Raw genomic sequence first — 21,493 nt, forward strand, 5'->3', positions numbered from 1 at the left:
AAATGAACTATATATCTTAAGTTGAGTATCTCCAGATCTTAAAATATAACCTCCCACCATCTTAATACGCAATAAAGACAAGGATCTACCCTTCGAGGATGAATCAAATTCATGTTTTCATGACAGGAATACAGAAAAAAAAGGTTATCAAACTTTATATTCTAGATCTTAAAACGTTTATATTTTTATAATTTAGACATATCTATTACAATAAAAATATATATATTACAAGATTAACTAAGTATTTATTTTATATGATAAAGGTTACTAGACTTTGAGTGGTTTTTTTTTGTAATAAGGTGTTTTATTTATACTTTTTGATATTCTTTTACTAGAAACACGAGTCTACTTTTAAAATTTTCATGCCATTTTAACATTATGTATTAAGTTTTAAAAATAATTTATAATAATGCTGTAAATATATGTATTTACATCCAACTTCATTGATGTTTAAAAACCGTATACAGGTTTATTTAAACATAAATTTAATATTTTTTTTTTCTTTGAAATTACTTTATATTAATGCTAAATTATGAGAATTTATAATATATCTGCCTATGGGTTTAGTAATGATAGTAGTTAATACATTATTTATTCTTTATCTAAAGCTAAAAGATATTGTTTCCTACAGATTATTATAAGTGTAATTAACTAACTTTTTTCGTTATTAAAAGCAATTAAATTATATTAAAATTCATTAGATTAGAGTTTTAAACTAATTTAGATAATACGAAATATAAAATTTTTATACACGTTTTTAAACTGCAATTGTGTAAAAACTATTTATAAACTATAGATTTATATAATAAAGACTAATTTTTAGGGCGGTTATTCTAAAATTATGTAGGCTAATTTAGTAGACCTATAACTAATTTTTTCTTTAAAAAATATAGGAAAATTATATGTTTTAAAGCTAGCTAACTATGTACAGTACCATTAAAGTAAAGCTTTATAAAATACCTTTAAACACGTCACAAGAATATAAATTTATTTTTTCATAAAAAAAACACTACCTTTTTATTTTTTCGGAAAGATTATATATATAGGCCTATATATATATTTTTCCTGTTTCGTTTCTATAATACTCATATTAAAATTTATGTAAATGGAAGTTTAAATTTCAAATAGGCATTTACTTTAAAAATTGTTAATATTTTAGGCCTGTATTATGTCATTTAAAGTATTAAGAATTTTCATGTTCAGAATCGAAATCAAATTATAATATCTAATAAGTAAATTATGTTTAAAAAATAGATTTGTTTAAATCATAAACTGCTCTCGAATCGTTCATTTTAAGTGAGATTCTAGAATTATATCAACGGAATGAGTTTTAACGAGAGAAATGAAGCATGTGGATCGTTTAGTTAATCTCCATTTTACCATGCATACGTAGCTAGCACGGAATGTTTAAAATTACTGTTTATCATCTAGGGAATCCGGAATTCAATCTCACTTATCCTATTTACAATTCTTTTATATTATCAGTTGTTAATTATTATTTATAGCTTTATTGTCGTTCGCATTTCAAAAATTTTTTCCTACGACAATAAGATACAAGCTCACTCATTGTGAATCAATAACTGTACGGAATTATAGTTTTAATCAATTTTAAGCTTAGCTAAGCTATAATTTTGCAAAATCTCAACTGAATTTAGGAATTTTTTACAAGCTTTCACAACTTGTTTTATTCTGTAGATCAAGATTTTAATCTTACTATGAATGTAGATGTTTTGTATGCGTTGTAAATGGTTGTTACTGTTTAGAGAAAATGTTTATGGTCAAATATTACGAAGCATTGCACATAACTATATAAATTTATGGAAATAGTAATTCATTATTATTTATTAATAATTCAGATTTAGTAGCGTAACTAGAATCGATGTTAAGGAACGTCAAAATTTAAATTCACCCCTGGTATCACTGTAGATATGGCCACTAGCACTATAGATAAAGCGTAAACTTTTAGATATCGGATATACATATGTATAAGTGAATTTGTCACATTCAAACCTTTTTCCTATACTTGTTTGATTATTTATTTATCTATTTACAAAGGTAAGTGGACCTCTCCTTGGGATTCAGTAGTGGAACAATATGGATAAGATATAAAATAACCAACGTCTGAAAGGATGTATTTAAGTGTAAAGTACATTAAAAAAAACTTTAATTGCTTTCAATTTTAATCACTTGTAAATATTAAAGTTGTAATTATAACGAATGTGAATATTAATTTAAAGTGTTTAAATAAGAGTGATGTTAGTGCCAATGTTGTAATTTCTTGTTACTAAGCTTGTAATTAATAATAATTTATTTTCTACTAAAAATCAATTAGACATAAAATATATTTATGTATTTCTTATTGATTTTTTTTTATTCTTATAAGAGTGAATTTAATTCGCGGTGTGTTTGAAGAATAAATGAATTCCATCCTGTATAAAATTTGAATGTATTTGCAGATTAATCCGTTGATAAATTGAAAGTTATCAAATGATTTTTAAATAAAATTTTATTTTAATTATAATTATAGATTAAAAAACATTTACATAGTAAACGTATTATAAAATTTATATGTTTTAATAAGTTTGGTTTTAATTATTTTACCGCATTTTCGAAAAGGTTTTTTGTGATTATCTGATGTACAACAAATTAGATTAAAAGGGGAAAAATGCTCTTTTAAGAAATTAAATAAACATCTTCGATTTATTTAAAATTACTTTTTTATGATGAATAATAATGAATGTTTTTATCATACACTATATGTGATTAGTACAGTAATTGAGAGGAGAAAGAGGGAGATTATCTTCTATTAGATTTGAACTTATTCATAATTATTAATAATAAATATATATAATAATGTAGATCCGCTATATTAGAAGAATACAAATAAATTTTTTCTCTAGTAGAAAAATATATTCTATTTTTTAAACAATATATTATCTGTAGGCCTATACAGTTTATAAAGGCATACTTATAAATTAGTTTAATGTATTTATGAACTTTATTTTTGCAAGTTCATAAATACATTAAACTAATTTATAAGTACCTGTATGCCTTTAATTATAAACTGTTATTTTTTTTTAATAAAAACTTTCATTTCTATTGAACTATATTGAAATACTAATAAAAATTGGTAATTTTAATTAAAATATGTATATTAAATTCTGAGAATAGAATTTTTTAATTCCTTCTATATAAAATCTGTCAATCGAAATAAATATAAGTTCATAGTGATTTTAAAAAAAATAACTTAATAAATAATAACTTTAATAATTAACTTTTCAATAATAAATGCAGATAATTAAAATTTTTATAAATCATTATTATTGCATATTATTATTTTAATATTGAAATTTTATAATTTATATAAACTATTCATTAAAAATTAATGCATATAAAACTAAATTGTTAAATGGCTGCTCTGAAAAACAATAACATTAAGTTTTAAAATAAAAGAAATTTTAAAATAAGATATAAAGATAAAAGAAATTTACTTTAATATATTTTTTTAATCTTCCTAATGACAGTAAAATAACGATTTATCAATCACATCTGCTCTCTACTCAGGTTTTGTGACTAATATTTATACTTTTTTTCTTTATTATGTATAGATTTTAAGCTCAAAATAACAGTCATTATTATTACTATTTTAAATAATGTTATACCATATGCCAAACTCTAAACAAATAATAATATTTGGCGTATCTTAGACAATTGAACATTCATTAATTGTCGTTAGAAATTAATTAAATTTTGACGTCACAGAGAGCATTCTGTTAATGTAATAAATGCTGATCTGTAACATTTAAATAATGGAATATGTTATATAAGAATTTGTATACCTAATTAACAAATTTTAAACCTTTTTTTTTTAAAAAAAACGTGAATTAAATTAATTATATTCAAATTATCCAATTAAGTTATCCAGATTAAGAGTGTATTATTACTGATTTAGTGATTATAGAATTTGCCATTTCATCAAAAAAATAAGTTTGGTTTAATTAATTTCTTTGTTCCTTTTGGTGAAAAAAAGCATATATTGTTTATATACTTTAAATATTATTTATTTACTATAAAAATCAGCTATTCATTTGCTTTATGTATTTATTACAGACTGTAGATCTGTATCGTAAATGAAGAAATCCCCTGTTTTTAATGATAATTTATATCATTAAAAACAGGGGATTTTTTCATTCAGGGGAAAATTTCTAGACAGTAAACAATGATGTTTGTAAAATGTAGATACATGTTATATAAGTTGTTTATTATTCAAAAAAGCTTATTATATGATTGATTTTTTGTGATAAAATTGCCTCTTCGAGTTGCAGATCAAGTATAGACTAGATCAAACTGTAAAATACAATTCAATTATATATATATATATTATATTAATTCCATTTTATATTTATAGTTCTAATCAAAGTAAATATGTATGCAGAATATCTGAAAAAAAAAAGAAAAAGTTTGATCGAGTGGTTTCAATTTTCCTTATTTAAGATGAACACGAAAGATGAGGAAGAGAACACGAGAACATCTATCTAAAAGAAAATAAATCATTAAATATAGATAAAAAAAATTTGAGATTTTCATAAATTTACTAAACAGTTTTCTAGCTAAATTTCAATCAGATAACGAGTCGTTCTATAAATTACAAAACAAAAAAAAAAAAAGGAAAAAATCTTAAAAAGAACATAAACTACATTATTCCTGCAAGGCGCAAACATTAAATTTCAAAAAGGATAACCTCAAAATATATATCGATATAAATATTAAAATTTTCCATAGATTAAATTACAGATAATGACTTAGTAATGCAAAAGATTCTACGATGCATTATGCAAGTGTATATATAGCCTATATATATAAAAAATTAGATAATATCTGTTTAAGTATAATTTTTAAGAAAGTATTAATCAGAATGGTACCCCAAAAAAATAAAATAAAAAAAATAAAGCCTCATATTGTGTAAGGCATTTATGAAATGAAAGAAAGAACGATGTCTGGTTAGTATGATTAAAAGAGCAGTGGGTAATCAAGCCATCACACATTACTTGATAAATGATTGTATCGGATTCCCAAGTTTGAGAATTAGAATTAAGATCGATGATAACCTCCATAATGGCACTTTAATTGCCTACTTCCCACCTTCGTTCTAGGGATGGGTTTGTTACTCGTCGGTGCTGCACCCCTGGAGACACAATGACGTCATACAGGTGGTACAATAATTGTTTCTTTCAGTGCTTATCATTTCTCATACTTTTTAAATGCTGACGTATAGTTTTTAAAACTGCGACACCTTCTTTTCTTATACAAGTTCTTTCATTCTTCAGTAGAAAGAAATCGAGTTTAACATCTTTAGAAAAAAGCATCCCTCAAGAGGATTGAAGAATGAATTCTGTTCAAATCCTTTCTCTTTTTTTTATTTTTTTGTTATCTAAAACAAATTTATAATTATATATGTTATATAAAATATTACTAATAAATAAATTTCTTTTAAAAATTAATATATAAAGGTTTAAGATATTGTTAAATAAAAAACGAATGTAAATTGTTTTCCTTCCGTACAAACTTGACGGAAAAACCGTTTAAAAAATCCAATTCATCTAAAAAAAAGAAAAGAAAAACGATTTTTTTATAAAAATAAACACTTTGCCAATGTTTATTTTCATAATATATATTTTAAGATATTTCCTGATTATTTTTTTAATCTTATTTCTAAATTAAAAAAAGAAAAAAAGGTCGACATGATTAATCACTCTGTCAATTATTTTAGCGAAACTCAATCTAACTGTTATTAAAACTGTTTCATTTTGAAGTGAAAATTCAATCACGTGACCAAGGATGTACCAAAAAAATTTTTTTTCTTGTCTTTTTTTTTTGTAAAGAAGCAGAAAAGAGCGTGACAGTGATACCTGTATTTAATTACGTCATTTTCAAGTCATCTATCAAGAAGATGTCGAGATGCTATCTATTGCTGGATATCGTGATGTGTCCTCTTGCATGGTCCTAACCAATCTAACGCTTTTCTTCTTCTCCTTTCGTGACGTCACACATTTTCGTGATAGAAAAGCTTCCTGTCATCAATACGTGATGTGAAAACATACTTTATATTTTATCAATTTTATAATCTGTCAAATATTTTCAATTATAAAAATAGATAAGCGTCGCCTATCTTAAACGGTGTACAATGTAACAGTTTAAGTATAAAAAATATAATAAATAAAAAAAACAGGAAAAAATAGGCAATATAATTTATTTATTTTTAATTATAAATTAAATATGTATTAAAAACTAATTTAAAATTTTAAAATTATTTATATAAAGATAATCAATTTAAGAGAAGAATAATTATGAGAATTAACTTTTACAATTATTTAATAAACTTATTTATGATTATTTTATAAACTGTTACAAAATTAAAATATGTATTAAAATATTAAGAAATATTTTATTACTAGATTTTTAAAAATATAAAGTAAATAATTGTTTTTTTTTTTTTTTATAATTTCTTTGTTAGTAGGTTATTAANAAAAAAAAAAAAGGAAAAAATCTTAAAAAGAACATAAACTACATTATTCCTGCAAGGCGCAAACATTAAATTTCAAAAAGGATAACCTCAAAATATATATCGATATAAATATTAAAATTTTCCATAGATTAAATTACAGATAATGACTTAGTAATGCAAAAGATTCTACGATGCATTATGCAAGTGTATATATAGCCTATATATATAAAAAATTAGATAATATCTGTTTAAGTATAATTTTTAAGAAAGTATTAATCAGAATGGTACCCCAAAAAAATAAAATAAAAAAAATAAAGCCTCATATTGTGTAAGGCATTTATGAAATGAAAGAAAGAACGATGTCTGGTTAGTATGATTAAAAGAGCAGTGGGTAATCAAGCCATCACACATTACTTGATAAATGATTGTATCGGATTCCCAAGTTTGAGAATTAGAATTAAGATCGATGATAACCTCCATAATGGCACTTTAATTGCCTACTTCCCACCTTCGTTCTAGGGATGGGTTTGTTACTCGTCGGTGCTGCACCCCTGGAGACACAATGACGTCATACAGGTGGTACAATAATTGTTTCTTTCAGTGCTTATCATTTCTCATACTTTTTAAATGCTGACGTATAGTTTTTAAAACTGCGACACCTTCTTTTCTTATACAAGTTCTTTCATTCTTCAGTAGAAAGAAATCGAGTTTAACATCTTTAGAAAAAAGCATCCCTCAAGAGGATTGAAGAATGAATTCTGTTCAAATCCTTTCTCTTTTTTTTATTTTTTTGTTATCTAAAACAAATTTATAATTATATATGTTATATAAAATATTACTAATAAATAAATTTCTTTTAAAAATTAATATATAAAGGTTTAAGATATTGTTAAATAAAAAACGAATGTAAATTGTTTTCCTTCCGTACAAACTTGACGGAAAAACCGTTTAAAAAATCCAATTCATCTAAAAAAAAGAAAAGAAAAACGATTTTTTTATAAAAATAAACACTTTGCCAATGTTTATTTTCATAATATATATTTTAAGATATTTCCTGATTATTTTTTTAATCTTATTTCTAAATTAAAAAAAGAAAAAAAGGTCGACATGATTAATCACTCTGTCAATTATTTTAGCGAAACTCAATCTAACTGTTATTAAAACTGTTTCATTTTGAAGTGAAAATTCAATCACGTGACCAAGGATGTACCAAAAAAATTTTTTTTCTTGTCTTTTTTTTTTGTAAAGAAGCAGAAAAGAGCGTGACAGTGATACCTGTATTTAATTACGTCATTTTCAAGTCATCTATCAAGAAGATGTCGAGATGCTATCTATTGCTGGATATCGTGATGTGTCCTCTTGCATGGTCCTAACCAATCTAACGCTTTTCTTCTTCTCCTTTCGTGACGTCACACATTTTCGTGATAGAAAAGCTTCCTGTCATCAATACGTGATGTGAAAACATACTTTATATTTTATCAATTTTATAATCTGTCAAATATTTTCAATTATAAAAATAGATAAGCGTCGCCTATCTTAAACGGTGTACAATGTAACAGTTTAAGTATAAAAAATATAATAAATAAAAAAAACAGGAAAAAATAGGCAATATAATTTATTTATTTTTAATTATAAATTAAATATGTATTAAAAACTAATTTAAAATTTTAAAATTATTTATATAAAGATAATCAATTTAAGAGAAGAATAATTATGAGAATTAACTTTTACAATTATTTAATAAACTTATTTATGATTATTTTATAAACTGTTACAAAATTAAAATATGTATTAAAATATTAAGAAATATTTTATTACTAGATTTTTAAAAATATAAAGTAAATAATTGTTTTTTTTTTTTTTTAATAATTTCTTTGTTAGTAGGTTATTAAAAATCAAAATAAAAATCTTAATAAATAAATATGCAAAATATAAAAGAATTTTACTAATAAATTATGAAAATATGCTATATTTCTGATGGTTAACATACATTTGATAGGCACTTTACCATATATAACATAATTACTATCAAAAATTCTTTGATATTAATTCTCTAACTTAAGAAACTGTAAAATGATATAAATCTTTTAAAAATTTGAATTAATTATTATTTTATTAAACTAAATTAAATAATTATTAGTTTGTTAAAATAACAATCTAAATGAATAAAAATATTTCTTACTTTCACTTCCAGGAGAAAATAAACGGATGAAACCATTTTTAAAGACATAATAAGTTATAAAATATTTAAAACTTGCTAAACTTTTTAATGAAAAACTATAGCTTAGAATTAATTATTCCTTGTAAAAATGTCAGAAGTTTAAACAAATTGAACATATCTCAAGCAAAATACTAAAGTTTACTACTATTCGATTTGTTTTTCATCTAATAAAAAGTACAATTAAGCAAGAGAATAGAATTACATATCATATTAAATAATGTCTAATTGATTTTTTAAAAATTTTATTTAAAATATAAACAAAATAGATCATTAATATCTAACCTAACAAGATTCCCCAAGCATAATAACAAGTTGGAAAAGTCCAAAACAAGACAATAGAAATACATTTTTTTTTATATCTTCCAGTTAATTTCTCAGTATTTTATCTTTGTATTGCCGACCTCACACAATGACAATTTCAAATGGACAAAAGTTTCTCACAGAATAAGTCAAGGAACCATCTGTTTTCACAACAGAGACATGCTTGTGACTCCTAAGAAAAGAATGGAAACATTTTGCTTATACAATATTTAACGTACATAAAGTTAGTAAGCAAAGTGAATGGCCTACGATTTTATGTGCACAGATTATAATTTCAGTCTTGCCTCTTCCCAAAGCAAATTATATTGAACAAAGACTTCTATACATTTGACAACAATGAAGTCGAAATTTTTTGCATGCAGCGGCGTCACTGAAGTGCAAACGTTATTAATGTGTAAACGTAGATCTAAATATATAAATTAGGCTGTATATTATTTTAATACACAATTGGATCCTCCTCTTTCTCTGTTGAAATACTATAAAACTATTTTATATGTCTATAAAATGATTATTTATTTAAACATGATTCATGATTGTGATAAGTAAGTTATTGAATGTTTGAATATATAACTCCTTTATTAAGGCTTTTATAACTTTTTTGCAGTCTCAAAAACTATTTTCTCTTTTGTTCATAATTATTTTAAAGTTTATTACGTTCAATAGAGCAAGCTATAACTATGTAAATTAAATCTAAAACTAACCTCGAGATTTTTTAATACTTCTAAAAAAAAAAAATGAGTCCTTGAAGGAAGAACAGAGATTTTACATTTATTTTCAATTCCAAGTAAGTGTGTAGAGATCCCACCCAAGAGGCCTCCAAAGTTAAAATTTATCATTTTCTGAAGCAATTCCTTCACATTTTTCTATAAGGATTTTTAAGGGGAAAAAATGACAAAAATTGTGATATTTTTTTACGATTTCAATCAATACAATTAAGGTAAATATATACATAAAAAAAGCTAATCTCCCGAGCAAAAGTTAAAAAGAAATGGAGAAAACAAACATGAATTTTCTACAGAAGTCGGTAACTTTACTGAGCTACGGTATAATTTTACGCGGGAAAAACTGCGTTAACTACACCCCCGATTGTCGCCCGAAGCTATGCTACAAGCATTTGAAACTACTAACTGCAACACTTCGACATGTATTTAGTTTCAATCAGCACAGATGACACCGCAGCTCTGTAATTATCAGGACATTTGCCGCTGCTTAACTGCCTCAAGTCGACAGGTGAGTTGTAGGAAATTGGGCTATTTTTTCTACTTTCTGACTTTATTTTATATTTACTGCTGACATTAAGGTGTTAGTAATGAAGACGTGAATTACTTCAAACGTAAGTAATGTAACAGAATAAAGCTATTTCCCTTTTTAAAAAAGAAACAAAAAAAAAATACATTTCCTAACCTTAAAACTTCATAGTTTACCTTTAAAGTATGTAAATATTTTCAAAGATTTTTCATAAATTACATTCTTAAAATATAAATAAATGAGGCCTTGGCCTTATTTAAAAACCTTAAACTTAGTTCGTGAAGTTGTCTGAATTTTCTAAATTAACACTGTATTTTTAAACGATGTAAGGCCTTAGTTTACACGAATTTCTTTACATTTCCTTAAGCTTTTTACAGTCTTGAAAGCTTGAATTTTAAACTAATTATGCTTAAATTATTTATGCATTCAAACTGTATAATAATTCTTAAAATTCAAATTAAAAAACATAATAATTTATGCCTAGTTAAGTGGGCATAACGAGATGCACTTCGCTGATTAACATAATCTTCCAAACCGTTAATTTTCTGTATTGATTTTTAACTTTATAATAAAGCATTGAATTAATATAGCCTATAGGCTGTTTTTTTTCTTCTTTCTTACATTTGTTATCAAGCAAAACTATGTTAATTCTGGGGTCATGTTTCTTAATTTCTCTGCCCCAAGGGAGTCAAACTTGACCTGAGTGTCTTCTTGCAAACACGTCAACGAGCTATCAGGTTTTAAGATAGTCGTTAAAGCAAGACTGTTTACAGACGTTTTACCGTCTGTTATTCTCTCTTCTGCTATGTTGTAAACCGCTTCCTACAACAAATTTAACGGGAAACGTTCGTTTTTTTAATGTCATAGATCGTAAAGTAACTATTGTTTACAATAAAATGTACAATTTCTCACAATAATGAAACGAATTTAAGCTCGAAATATTTGACTTTTAGGAGTTCATAATTAAAATTATGAATAAAATTTACAATTTATTGGCATAAAATAAGCGTAAATACATCCTATAGACAAGTTTTGTCTTAAAAATATTGTGAGATAAAAGTAAAAATTTACATGAAACAATACGAATCTTTCAGTCTCATTGTGCTAGAAATGGACTGAAAAGGGCATGAAATGCACAAATTCTGTTGATTCTGTTTAATTTCAACTGTTTCCTTGAAAATTTGGAGGAAAATTTTTCCAAAAAAACCTACTTTTTTGAAGAAATTATAAAAAAAAAGTATGGTTTCTATTTGCTATTTTCTATTAAGCGAGATTAACTTATCGACAGATTTGAATGAAATTTAAGGCCTATGGGCCATATATAACAATCGAATTGATGCAGAACCGTTATAGATGATCGTGATAATCTTTTATGAGCAAATGGCGACAATCAATGAGCGAGACACCGTGCAAATGAATCACCTGGTTAATTAGATGAGGTGACACTGTTTTATATCATGTGGCACAGATGATGGGAGGTTTGAGTGTACACTAAATTATTGCAAATTTCTTGGTCTACCGACCATACAGAAAGTTCGTGACAACTGTTTGATCATTTACTTTTTGAGAAAGTAAAAAAAAACAAAAAAAAAAAAACAAAAAAAAATGGAACTGTTTTGGATTAATCGTAGTAGCATTTCGTCGATGATTGATCGCAGCAGAAACGCCTCGATGTAGGTTATTTGATGTAGGTCTACGTTTAAAGTTCTCATAATTCTATCACAGTTTAAAGGAATAAAGATTCTTCTAGAAAAATAACGTTTAGATTTTTAGATTATATAGAATTGTATTATTACACACTCACAAATTAGCCTTACTTTATAAGAATTTTTACATAAAAGCATATATAGAGAATGGGTTTATAAATTTTAAATTAATTAAAAAGCATAAAAATTTAATTTTTAATTTATCGATATAATCTTTACTCAAATCTTAAGATACTACTCAAAATTTATATGCATTTAAGCAATTTATCTTGAAAAAAATCTTAATATTTCTTGGAAAAAATATAAAAATGTCTTAAAATATAATATATAATTTATATTTTTTACAAAAGAAAGTCGTATTTTATAGAATTTTTCAAAAAATGTCCATTCAAACTTTCAAGAAAATGATGGTTGTCGATAAATACAAAAACTAGCTTAAGGCTAAATGCCTAAAGGCTTACTTCTGTACATCGATATGCCTATTTTTAGAAAGACTTTCTAGGTGTGGTCCCGACAGTACACAGACGAATTTAACGACAATTATACGTCTGCATTTACTCTGACAATTTCCGTAGTAGAGTGCCGGAGGTTACTGAACTGTCTCATTATTGGGACTACCTCTTCGGTTGGGCATGCACCTTATAGTTATAAGTGACTGTCGGTAAAAGTACAAACTACAGACAGTATATATCTACAGTAGGGATGACAGGTTACAAGCCGCATGTAGGTAAATTGCAACCGGCATCTTTTTCCTTGTTTTCTTTTCTTTAATATAACAATTTTCTTCACCAGTTGCTAATCGCAATTTAACTTTTTCATCACACTTTTGAATCTATTTTAAAATCTAAAACCGATATAACTCCATATCTTGTGTAAAATGTCTTCGGAGTATACTTAACCTTTGACCCTACACTTATACACACAATTATTCATTACGACGCCCTATAAATATACAAAATTAATTAAGTAAGTAAAGAATTAACTTTAATTTTCAGTAATTAAGATATACGTTTAATTTCGATTAAAAACATCAATTTTTCTGTCAAAATTTTAATTTCTGATGCACGGAACCGATATAAATTGATGAATTGGTGTTAAAAAGAGGAGATAAACTGCTTATATTACACATAATTATGAAGCATTGAAACGTTTTAATCAATTAAATTGAAGAATTGATAATTTATCTGACATATTTCATTCATAATTTAGATGTTTTTTTTTAATATCAGATTCGATTATCATCATTAGAAATTTAAGGTCATATCTATTGCGAGTGATTTCGAGTATCTTTTTCCATCTGTCACCATCATCATCTTTAATTATTATTATTGTTTAAGAGATTATGATATGTAAACATGTCTATAAATTAATTATACGTCTATAGAAAATATTAAAAGATTAATTTCGAAACTCGTGTGAATGGAGAAAGATCATTTTTCACATCGAAGCTAATTTGTTATCTTTTTAAATGACGTCAAATTTTAGGATAAGAAAAATAAACATAGAAAACGTTAATCATAGTCGTTGTAATTATATTTCAGCAATGTGTTATGTTGAAAACTTATTACTTCATTTAGGACAATAATATCCTTTAGGCAAATGGGACATTAGGCGTTAATGGAACAGTATGCTTTATATGTTATTCCTGAGCTTAAACAGGACAATTTAACACATTAAATGTTAAAATATAGCTTAATATAAGTTATAGAGACGTCACATTTATGAAAATATATAATAATACGTCAGTAAATCGAAGAAATTATGTGTTATAAGTATGCAATTGAGTGCTAATAAGCGTTCAAAAAATGATGATAATATCTCAACATAAACAACTCCAAGTTAGAAAAAAGAGGAAAACTCATCGATTCTAACACCTTTCTTATCAGAGATCTCTTTGACCCATCAACACCCCTGCGGCTTGTGTGGTCTAAAGGCTTCAGGATTGGACAACAGGCGGTGTGTTTTGCTCTACCGCAGCTAGATGTGGGTGGCCTAACTTAGGTCTTTTATATATATATCGTTGTCTAAACATGGCAACTTCTTCAGCACATTTAATAGCGAATATCGACGATCGATCGGCCTCTAAAAATCGATAAAGTCCCTTTCTGGATGTCGTAAATAATGGTCAAGGTTGATAACTAATACCTATAGGCCAAGTGAGTTGCTGCAGGAAGATAAAAAGTCTTTTAAAGCTCTAACATCACTTAGCTTTCAACGTCCCATAAGATGGAAAAAGTTTGCCTCAAATTGTTTATAAATAATGATTAGACCACGTCTTTTTTGTCTAACAATTTGATATATCCACGCGCCCAATGTCTAAATATTTTCAAATGGCATATAATTACTTCCTGATATCCAGTCAATTAAATGATACTTATAATTATAAGTTACAAATTTCCTATTGATATTTTTAAGGTTTTTAAGTTCTAAATTCAATTATTAATTTATAAACTTTTGAATTATTTTTTTCGTTATAATTTTTTAAAACATTTATTTTGAATAATTTTACTTACAAATCTTACTTTTCTAATATCTATCAGTTCAAATTTTATCTACGCATTAAACTATCATTTTTAGATAATTTTATTGACAATTTTTAAATTTAATTTTCAATTCATATCCATAAATTCAATTTACATCTTTAATTCTATTTTTTATGAATATTTTACACGTTAAAATGTGTAAATTTTCGAACTGTAACTCGCTAATCAAGCTAAACAATTAGCTATGAACCATATGAGAAGAAATTACAAATTAATCCTCCTCACTTCTTCCCATGATTTCCATAGGGAGATAGTTTTTTTATGATGATAATCCGTTGTGTAACGATCAAATAACACCTGGTGTTACGTACCGTATCGTTTTTTTTTTAATTTCTGTTCAAGCTAAACAATGAAGCATTGTTTTTTGTCCACCCTCCCTTAGCTTATCGATGCAATTATTTTGATTGCCACAAACTATAGGTTGACTTTTTGGAGCAATGGTGCAGAAAATTGACAAGGGCATAATTATAGACCATCTGACGATTATTATTTAGTGACTTTTGCTGACTTTTGACTGTAAACACTTCTCTTTCTCGCTACAATGTTCGTGCAATTATTTTATAAATAATTAAAGTGTTTCACGAACCGACTTCACTATTAGACTATGCGTTTTATTATTTAATGAGCTCATAAATATGCGCTTTATTCCGCATATTTATTATGTTTTAAACGTGTAGAAACCAAATATATCAATTAAATTTATGGTATGTTTAGTATATAAATAACTATTATATGTAGTAGTTATTGTGAGTAACTGTACACTAAATTATTGCAAATTTCTTGGTCTACCGACCATACAGAAAGTTCGTGACAACTGTTTGATCATTTACTTTTTGAGAAAGTCAAAAAAAACAAANAAAAAAAATATATATGTGTATGTATATATATATGTTTATTTATTTATTTATAAATGATTAAAATAGCTCTCAATGTTTTATCTTAAATGCTCACTAAATTTAAACAAGTGTAAAGATAAGTATGGATGACATTAGCATATTAAACAGTCGTAAAAAAATTTAGCACTTCAATAGGCAATTTAAACATTGAAGAATTGAGTTTTTAAATATTTAAAATATAATTGATGTTATACATTTAGTTATATTTTAGTTGGAATGCTCATTCTCTATCTAAAGTTTGGGTCGTGTAGACTTGGTTTTCCTTTTAACAGGTACCTCAACCTGCTCTTATCATCTTCCCACAGAAGCTTAATTTATTCTTTAAGGGACGTGATAAATTGGATAAATCGTATCATATACATTAGCAAAATTATCCGTCCTTAATTCTGACAGTTTTGCATTTAAATATAGGCTTGAGATGGTTTATTAAGGGATCTTATCCTTCTGATAGTGATAGTTTATAAGTGTTTTGGATGAATTTAAATGGCTTTCTTCGGCTTTTTAGATTAGAAAACATTCGCAGGTTTGAGTTCTCTGAGAGTGCCTAGAGTTAAATTCACATTTAACTCGTTCAATCTGGCTCAAATTATAAAAAAAACTGTTCAATAGAACTAGATTCTTACTAAACAAATAAAACTTATAATCAAACTAGACTCATGAATTCATCTAAATTGAAAATTAAATCGTAAGCTTAACGAAATTTAGACTCATGTCCTAAACGCCAATTAAATTAGACCCAATAAGACGTAATTAAATCCTGCAAAGATCTAGACTTACACTAGATTCTCAGGCTACACTAAGATAAACTAAAGTGTTACTAGACTCAACGAGACTTAACTGAATTTATATCAACTCAGTAAATTTGTACTAGACTCAATTAAACTCAAACTAGACTCGTAGTACGCTCTAGACTCATGCTAAGTTCGTCAAGACTTAACTAGATATTGATAGTAGAATACGACTTAATTACGTCTAATTATATCGTATAGACTATGACTTAATTGAAGACAAGCTACATTTACGTAAAGCCGCGATTCGACTAGATTTATAAATTACAAGAAGTCATTGAATTAAGTTTAAAAAATGCTTTTTAAAAACGTAATTATCATCTTTAAAATCTACAATTACTCGATATCGATTTATGTTCGAAGACGACGCCAATTTGTGAGTGTATCCTGCACAAACTCATTCAACTAGACAGGCAGCAGTGCTTTGCTGTAGTCCATGTGATATTTGGTGAAGAATACCCACTCGTTAATCAGGTCATTTATCATCCTTTATAAAATTAATTCACAATTAGTGCAGATGGAGAATTAAGATTACGAATTAAAACGCCATGCAGCAAACATTTCCGACCCAAGATGTCCGCTTAAGTTAATGTACTGCTAGGAAAGGTTTTAATTAATGAGTGATTTTAATTACCGCTTTATATATTAAACTGGTATGAGCCATGTATTGATATAGCCGCTAGACTTGACCAGATTCTCTTCGATTCTCCTGAGATTTAACGTTACCAAATCTTGATTCGTGAGAAGAATAGGTCCTACAAGGTTCTGCATATTTCCAAATTTGTATTCTGATAAACCTTTCTAGTTTATTTTAGATTAAATTGCTATCGATTGAATTTAAATAGTTTTATTTAATGAGTCTACTTAGGCTTTAACTAATAATACTAAATGCGTGTTTGTAACTTCTAACTTCTATTTCGTTGAGTTTATTCCTGCAAATTTCTAATTTCTTTGCTTCAAAATTATACATTTAAATGATTAATTGAAGATTTTCTGCTTAAATATTCGTTAATTTTAGCAAAATTTTCTAAATTCTTCGTATAATCTCAGATCGGAATAGGCCTTCCGATGTCGTTTTAACATTTATTTCTCTCGATTAATTAGCCTAACGATGTGATCAATTTTTTTTAAAATGAATAATCTAAAATTAATAAATTATAAATTTGTTATTCCAATTTCCATATAAATAGTAATTAAATTTATTTTTAAAATTTTGACATAAATTTTTTGCGTGTTATCTATAAGCCTGTTTTATATGACAAATATATTAATTAATACAATATTGATTTAAAATGTTAGGAATAAAATGAAAAAGGTTATATTATACTTAAAAGAAACAAAGAAAAATGGTTCATTCTTAGAAATCGCGAATAAAATGATCGTTACTTAAGAGCTCCAGGTACTGTGCGTACCAATCCCGAGTGTTCAGGATGAAAGATTTGCTTCTGATAGAAGCCGACAGATGACATAATGAACTGTACCAAGAACTTAAACATGTCACTAATCCCTCGTCACTCCTGCTACACATAATGTACTACATTGGAAGAAAGCATTTGTGTGGTCAACCACTGAATTCGAGGTATATTTTCTTCCCCCAAACTTTCCAAACAACTCACAAATTGACTCGTTCTTCTCTCCTCCGTCTGCATCACTATTTTATCCTTTTCTATACTTTTTAATCAAAATATTTTTCTACTCTTTTCTTAAACAAATTGTTATACTTTTCTAATAATTTGAAGGGGTTTATTTTCCTTTCCTCTTCTTTTTTTTAATCATATAAGAAATTACTTTTTCTGCTATCATTCTACATTTTGGGTTATTTAGACTTAATTTTTGTTACTTTTATAAGGGATTATTTTAATGAATTTTGAATGATTTACTTAGTATTTTCGTGTTTAAAATGATTAAAAATTATCTGAATTTTTAAAAATATATACGTTTTTTTTAATTATTTTCATTTTATTTAATAAAATTTAGAAAAGTGATTTAGGATAAAATCGCTAAATATACTAAAATATTTGACCAAAGTTTTGATTGTTTTTTTCTGATTTTTTACACAGAATTTTCTATTTTTTCTAATTTTCTGTGCTAGAATATGCACTTAACATTGCGTAATTTTTGTACCAGAATATTCGCATTAAACCCTGTAATTTTTCTAATTTTCTGCATAAAAATATACTCATTAAATGTGTCAGAATATTGGCACGAATTCTGCACTTTTTCTGCTTTTATACATCAAAATTAATTAGAGATAAATCGATTATTTTAGCATGTGATCTCTGTATTAAGTATAGATAAATGTCATTCATTAATATGGATCAGATTATAAGTCGATGCGTTTTAATATAACAAATGAGGTTCATTCGAATTAATCAAAGATTAATGAATAAATTAAATGTCGTTTCAAAATTTAATCTATTGAAATAATTAAATTTTTAATAATCAATCAATTAATTTATAGGNTTAATTATTATCAATAGTGTTCGATTATAGAAGAGATTATCATCTTACTTGTAATAAACGAGAATACTGTTGATAAACTTGCAATATTTAAATATAAAATAATTGAATTGTAAGAAAATAATACGATTACACACAATAAAATCTGCATGCTCACAATTGAAAAAATAAAACTTTCAATACTGTCAACCTTCAAAAAGACATCAAAGAGACTAGAATAAGTTAAAAGGTAATGAAGGAGAAGGGGAAAATTCAATTTTTTTAAGTATATTTTTTCTTCCTTTGAGATATAATCAATAGGCATCCAATAATCAGATATCAGGCAATATTGGCGTAGATAGTAAAACCTTGATTGGCGGTAGCCGTCTGTAGCAAAGTGTCAAGATTGCCATTGAAAGCATCCCAGACGTCTGTCGTAACCGTATATTAAATTCATCCGCTCTTTAATAAAGTATTGCAGCACTAAATATTGCCGTCACACCTGCGAGACCCCATCTCGGAACCACCAAAAACACGCTTAGTGTTTCGAGGGGGGTAGGTCACGAGTGGAAATGGCCCGGGGGATCCGACTGTCGGTACTCTTCTTTCGAACCTTATAAGGAATGGGGAAGGCGTTACCGAATTTCTTTGTACGTATACCCGCTAATGTGTTTATCAAATTACTTCACCGACAGTCAATAGACATTCCTGAAGATTCTTTCTGATCTTTTCAAATGACTTAGATGAATTGGAAATGTTTTCAACGCTTGTCGTCGACTTTCTCTTTATATTGTGTCCCATTCACACTTTTCTTCTATCCGGATCTTAATTTTTCTCTCACTTTCTCTTCACACCGACATTAATGCTCTTTTATAAAAATGTGTCGTCATAATTATGGAATTTATGATATTAAATATTTTCCCTTTGTTCTCTTACCTCTTTGTTTATTTATTTTTAAATTAGAACCTGTATTTTATTTAATAATCTCTCTGAACATTTTAATAGATTAAAAGTAACTTTTAAAAAAATTTTTTTGTACGTGATTCAAACTCCTGCGCCTTTTTCTGCAGAAGATTATTGATACAATTTATTAATAAGACTATTAATTTATAGTTTATTCGTGTATCTAATTATGAAATTCTTCATAAAATTCTGCTTAATAACTAATAAATTTAACGTCAAAATAATTTTTACTCTGTCGAGTCTAAAAAAATATAATTTCTCGTAAATTAATCGACTTATGAAATCCATTAAATCACTTTTAATCACAAATTTTTAAACATTTTTTCCAGAATATTTTTATATATTAAACAACACTCCTTTCGAGATTTTACCATAGATAAATTATTGTTAACAATAATGGTCTAAAAATTTATGTAGAGAGAAATTAATGTGTTTGGGGTGTAAGAAAATGCAGATAAACCTACCTTTCTTTTCAAAGAAGTAACCTTTGACTCGAAAGACTTCTCATACCGTCTATAGGTCATTAGAAAACAGGGAAAGGGAGAGAAGAGAAGAGAGAGAGATACTGAGAAGGGGGGTGAAAGCGAAACGAATTGAAGAATGAAAGATTCAGAGGGAGGGTGAATGGGGGTGAAAGTAGTCTGTCGGTTAATTCTATTGTTCACAGGTGGCGGAATGATTAGCAGTAGAAAAAAGAGCAGTCAATTAATGCCTACTTTTTTCGTTACAAGTCGTGACTCAAGTGGCCGAATCGTGTTTTTTTCATGTCATTTTGGAGCCAGGTGACAAAAGATGACATTAAATTATCTCAAAATGCCGTCTTGTCGTTGGAGTATCTTCGCAAATAGCCTTTAATGACGTAAACATCACGTAATAACCAAGATAATTTCATCTTAATAACTCTGTATCTTGTTTCTGTTCGTATATAATGAGCTTTCCGAAACTAAAATTAGACGGGATTTCTGATACAAGAAGTGAGCCATTTTGAGATGATAGTTGTTTGAATTTTTAACATAAAAAATGATTTTAAAATAGTTTTTTTAATAGCATAATAATAACTGGAGGTTGTAAAACATTATAACAGACCTTTTATATTTTAATCACATTCCTTTATCCCCGTGCGAAAATTATATATGTATATAAAAAAAGGGAACTAATCCGATATCAAATTATAAAAGAATGTTCCTTAATTTAGTTTAAAGATTAGAAATTAGGCATTTAATACCGATCACCTGTCTGACGTCATGTTTTTGTCACGTTACCAAAGTGCAGGTGCGTCATTGACTGACCTCCTTCTGTCAGTGCCCCATGCTGAGCGTTTCTCAATCAAACAAGGCGGGGGTGATCAAAATCATCCCCTTTTCACCCTCCCCAGGAATAGTAAGTTCAGAAAGCTCATGCATCTTTCTTCGTGACAGGATGGTGGCCAACACCCCTCTTGTGATCACCTCGGTTGTGACGTAATTCTAACATTCTTAGATTGATAACGACATGGAGTATCTTTGATTAATTCTTATACGATCAGATCGCATTACAAACACGTTTTTAGTGAATTAATGTGTCGTGCGAATCGAAAACTTCTTCCCTTTAACTAAATTCTACACCGCTTATCACTATAAACTTGAGTAAATTCATTATTATAACGTCATAGAGACTATGCAAATTAACATAATTTACAGCCTTCTAATTAAAAATATATAAAATATTTTAAGAAATACCATTATATTTCTTCAAAATATTCTTTTCTTTTATTAGATTATAGTGATAGAACTTCTTAATTTATTCATAAATTTAAAAAAATAATAATAAACTTAATTGTATCTTATGAATGATTTATATAACATAGGATCCTCATACAATATG

At 26.8% G+C, this 21,493-nt stretch overlaps 1 long non-coding RNA gene across 1 annotated transcript; it reads left to right on the forward strand.

Annotated features, from left to right (window-relative positions):
* Positions 1–3,462: 3,462 nt before the first annotated feature.
* On the forward strand, positions 3,463–4,573 carry LOC111619414. Its single transcript, XR_002755748.1, has 2 exons — positions 3,463–3,564; positions 4,409–4,573. It is a non-coding gene; the product is annotated as an uncharacterized LOC111619414 (long non-coding RNA).
* The last annotated feature ends 16,920 nt before the right edge of the window (positions 4,574–21,493 follow it).

Source organism: Centruroides sculpturatus, unplaced genomic scaffold, assembly GCF_000671375.1.
Source record: "Centruroides sculpturatus isolate CEXI.00-Female unplaced genomic scaffold, Cexi_2.0 scaffold266, whole genome shotgun sequence".
NCBI lineage: Eukaryota > Metazoa > Arthropoda > Arachnida > Scorpiones > Buthidae > Centruroides > Centruroides sculpturatus.